This window comes from Budorcas taxicolor, chromosome 11 (assembly GCF_023091745.1).
Source record: "Budorcas taxicolor isolate Tak-1 chromosome 11, Takin1.1, whole genome shotgun sequence".
NCBI lineage: Eukaryota > Metazoa > Chordata > Mammalia > Artiodactyla > Bovidae > Budorcas > Budorcas taxicolor.
Genome location: NC_068920.1, coordinates 71,090,324 through 71,095,434, shown reverse-complemented (window position 1 = coordinate 71,095,434; position 5,111 = coordinate 71,090,324).

Below are 5,111 nucleotides of genomic sequence, written 5' to 3'. Positions count from 1 at the left end.
CGTAAAAGATCCTGGGGCCAGGCTGGCAGTTTCTTTAGATGGCTGGCAATCGGGAAACTCGTCTATTTTTAAAGTGTCTCATCCCTTGCATCTACTGCATGATCCCTTGGTTATTCTTCAACATCTCTGGTGTCTCTCTTCCCAGCCCTTAAACACTAAGGCTCCCCAGGCCTCTGCGTTTGGCCTCTTTCTCATGCTCCCTAGACAGTCTCAGTCACTTCGAGCCTCGCAGCATTGCATACACAACGATGACCTCAGATCTTTGTGTTTGAGGTCATCTCTCCCAGCTCCGGAGTTGTATATCAATCACCCAATATACGTCTCCCACGAGATGTGCCTCAGGACCTCACTCCCCGCAGGTTCAAATCTCACTCACTTTCCCCGACTACCACCACACTGCTCTCTCCTGTATTCTTGGCTTTTGAATGTTACACATGCGAGAAATGTGGAAATCAGCCCACCTCTCTCTCACACTTGCTTCCTACGTTCAACAGCTTATCGGAACCTTCCTATCACATCTCACCTGGCACACCCCTCCCGGCAAGGAGCAGAGGTGAACTGAGGGCGCCCTCTGCTGATGGTTTGAAGAAACTACAACTCCTTTGAGCACCTGCACTCCTCGAGTCGCTCGCAGGATCGCTCCACTGAATTTGGTTGCTTTGCCCCAACAAGGAAGGCCACCCCCAGAGAGGTCTGCGAGCAGTGGGGAAGTCACTCATCCTCCCCTCTTCCGGCCGCTGACCATCCTCACTGAACCCACTGCTCCACAAGGCACACCGCCCCTCTGCCCCTTCCCCTTCCCTCCTCCCACCTCTCCTGGCTCACAGCCAAGTGGAACCTCCTGGAAGCAGGAGTCCCTCGCTTTCCTTGAGCTTAGTTGGACATGCAGCCTGCTGGACCAGATTCTGGGTGTGGATGAATCTCACCTTTGAGTGTTTAGAAAGGGCTGCCCCTTTTGATTGCAGCCCTGAAGACACAGATTTAAAGGCTCCACTTCGCCTTGAATGGAGGGTGGTGGCCAGGGAGAGGTGACGGGAAGCCATAGGCAGGTCCCACAGTTTTGTGCCTGTGGGTTGGACTTCATTCTCCTGTAGCATCTTATTACAGTGTCCTGGGCTCACAGCTCTGCCACCTCTGAGATGGGTCCCATAGTCTAATGAAGGAACAAACAACAGGCGATGGAAGGTGGTGGAGGGAGACCGACAGGCCTTAGTGTCATTCAGAAGGTGGGACTGACTGGGCTTGGAGGTTGATTAAAATCATTAAGTGAATATTAATTGGATGTTCCTGAGTGCCGGACACTGTGTAGAACATGAAGAAAGGGGGCAGAGCGGGAGGAACTCCCAGGTTCCTAGTGTGAGAATCTGGAACGAGGAAGTGGAAGGACAGACTTGAAGGCTAAGGGAGGGAGATGATGGGTCCCGCGTGGACAGACTGAGTGGGTGGTGCAGGTAAGACCTCCACGTGAGAGGCCCAGCGGACGGCTGACGGGCAGGCTGGAGCTCAGGTAGCCATGGGGAGCGGCTCCTGTAGACGGGGGTGCATAGTGAAGAGAGAGCCTGAGAAAGAGGCACAGAGGACCAGGCAGACAGGTAGGAAGAAGGTGCGTGGACATGGAAACCCAGAGTGCTTCAGAAAGAGGAAGGGGCAACAGCCAGAAGTCCTAGGGTAATAAAGGTCCTGAGAGGTGGCCACTGGACTCAGCCACAAGGAGACTGAGGGGACAGCTCTGCTGAATGGGTACAGGCAGCAGGTACGCTAAAGTGGACAGAGAATGTGGGAGTGACAAAGAGAAAGCTGCGCATACGGGAATTCTTGGCAAAGAAGGGTTTGTCTTAATGAGAGAAACCTGAGTGGGCTCTAGAAAGGAATCAGGGAGAGTAAGTTGAAGAAAAAAGACAAGAATGAGTGGTTGAATGGGTAAAATAACACAGGGCCCCAAACAATTTGGCCAAAAGTGATCTGGTTTGAGATGGAACGAGATTACTTAAATATCCAAAAAGGGATTGTTTCGGTTAAATAAATGTCTAACAATATGGAGTTTATAGCAAAATATTCATCTAAAAAGTGGTAACTCATTGGAATAAACACAACATTGAACAATATAATTTTAAATGTCTCTTTTATTATGTTTGTTATCACAAAGAAACACTTATTTCAGGAAAAATCAGAAAATGCCATGAAACAAAGACACTTTAAGCACCCATAATGACACACCCAAAGTTACTTATCCTGCAGTTTTTTGTTTCAGGTCCTTTTCTGTGCATACATCATTACTCTGCAAAACTGGAATCATAGTGCACATATTTAGGGTATGCATATTATTGATGTCCTGCTGCAGAGTAAGAAACCCCAATTCTTAGTGAACTAAAACAGCAGATATTTACAGTTAATCCTCCTCGTTTGTGTATTCTGTATTTGTGAACTCACCTACTCATGAAAATTAATTTATAATCCCGCAGTCAATTCTCAAAGTGTTTTCATGACCATTTCTGTATACATATATATACGTTTGTGTTCTTAGGCACTCAGTTGTGTCCAACTTTTTGTGATCTCATGGACTATAGCCCACCAGACTCCTCTGTTCATTGGATTCTCCAGGCAAAAATACTGGAGTAGGTTGCCATTCCCTTCTCCAAGGAATCTTCCCAACCCTGGGATCGAACCCACGTCTCCTACATTGTAGGCAGATGCTTTACCATCTCAGCCCCCAGGGAAGCCCATGTGTACATATGTATATATAAAATAGAGCAGCAAAATTTGAGCTGCCCTGTGGGTGCATTCCCAGCTGAGGTTGAATAAGATGCCCTGATTCAGTTTACACACCGTAAAGAAGTATCCTTTTCTTATTGTACTTAGTGCCATACTTTTTGTATTTTTGCACTTTTCACTGGTAATTTCACTGCTTAAAATGGCCCCCTTAGCCATAAAAAGGATGTGATGTGCTTTACGGAGAAAGTATGTGTATTAAAGAAGCTTTGTTCAGATATGAGTTACAGTGCTGTTGGCTAATGAATCAACAGTATATATTGTTATCCTTAAAGAGAAATACACATAAAACAGGCTTATTGATCTTGATCAGTTGATAAAAATGTGACCAGGAGCTTGCAGAATCTAACTATATTTCCCATAGGAGCAATGGTTTAGATAATTCAGTGTGACTATAATTCCTGGTGACTATATAGAACATAAATAACAAGAATCAACTGAATTATCTCATAATTTCTGTAGGCCAGAAATTACTCTTGCCTGGAAAATCCCATGGACAGAGGAGCCTGGGAGGCTGCAGTCCATGGGGTCGCTAAGAATCAGACACGACTGAGTGACTTCACTTTGACTTTTCACTTTCCTGCATTGGAGAAGGAAATGGCAACCCACTCCAGTGTTCTTGCCTGGAGAATCCCAGGGACAGGGGAGCCTGGTGGGCTGCTGTCTCTGGGACCACACAGAGTCGGACACGACTGAAGTGACTTAGCAGCAGCAGCAGCTGGGTGGCTTTGGCTCAGGGTATCTCATGAGGTTGCAGTCAAGTCGTGGGCCAGGGCTGCAGTCATCTGAAGTCTTGTCTGAGGCTGGACGTTCTGCTTCCAGCACAGCTCCCTCACACAGCTGTTGGCAGGGGGCCTCAGTTCCTCATCGTGCGGGACACTCCAGAGGGCTTGCTTGAGGGTCCTTGTGACACAGCAGCGAGATCCACTAGAGGAAAGCAAGGAGAAGGTCACAATGCCTTTACACCCTAGTCTTGGAAGGTTTACCCACTACCATAAGTGAGTCAATTAGTCCAACCCACATTCAAAGGAAGAATATCAAAGAATTTATAGACAGTTTTAAACTACCACAACCGAATACCTCTGGGGAAAAAAAAAAGGACGAGATACTAATAAAATTTTTTTCCTGTGAGCATAAGAACTGGGTGGCTGAGAGAGGCAAGGGAGAATTTTACTTTGTATCCTTTGCAGATATAAAGGGTACAATGTAAAGCTATTATCACCAAAAAAAAAATTCATTTTAAATGTCTCTGGAATATTCTCTATTTTTTTCATCAAACTGATTTCAGTCCACCATAGTTGTTAAAGTGAGACCTCTGAGGGTCGGGCTGGTTGAACTGGAAGCACAGAGGCTGGTAAAGAGAAGTCTGAGTCGAAGGGATTCTCTTTTTATGGCCACTATTTTGTTAAGTCGGAGGCTTTGTGGAGGAGGTAAAATTTAGCTGAGCCATAAAAGATGGGACGGATTTGACCCGGCTGAAATGAGAGGGGAGGGCACTCCCAGCAAAGCAATGTGTGAGCCGAGATAGAAACAAGGGACTTAGGAGAACAGCTGGAGGTTTAGGGAGGCAGGATGGGGAGGCTGGGCCCAGCACCTGGAGGACCTTGTATGGCAAGCCTGGCATCAAAGTTCTATTTGGAGGCAGTGAAGGCTTTTGACCCAACTTATGACCTAGCTAGAGCAAGGCTTTAGGGATATCAATCTGTGAGCCGAGTGTCAGTTGGATATGGTAAGGTCTGGAGGCCAGACACTCTGTCACAAAGCAATCTCAGTGAGTAAGGCTGTGTTGTGATGCAGTCAGTCTCACCACAGACTCTGGACGACTTGAGACCAGATCCTGGACTCACCATTTCCTAAATGTGCTGATGAATCTGAGCTTCAAAGGCAAATAGAATCTTTCTTGAAGTGTGAGGTTTCACATTTGCTTAGTAATTCTTGCATCGTGCTTGGTACACAGCAAATACTTAGAAAGAGTCAGGCTTTATTGTCAAGGGAAGCTTAGTCCCAGACTGACTGGTCTGGAATTAGAAGGGGAAGAATCACGGGAAGGGTGGCTCGGGGTGACTAATCAGTAGGAGGAGAGAGTGGGGGACACAATCTCCCCCAGTTTCCTGGAAGCACGGCAGCTGCATAAATAAAGCCAGGGCTGGTAGGTGAGGAACAGCTTTGGAGGGCAGTGAGATGCTGAGTCGGATTTGGGATGCCTGGCTCACAGTGCGGGGCCACGCTCTAGTGAAGTTGACTAGAGCTGAGAACAGAGCTCAGAACTGTGAACTTAGAGCAGGAGCTGCCTAATAGCAAGTGTGGCTGAAGATGCAGGTGGGACAGGAGAGAGCCAAGGA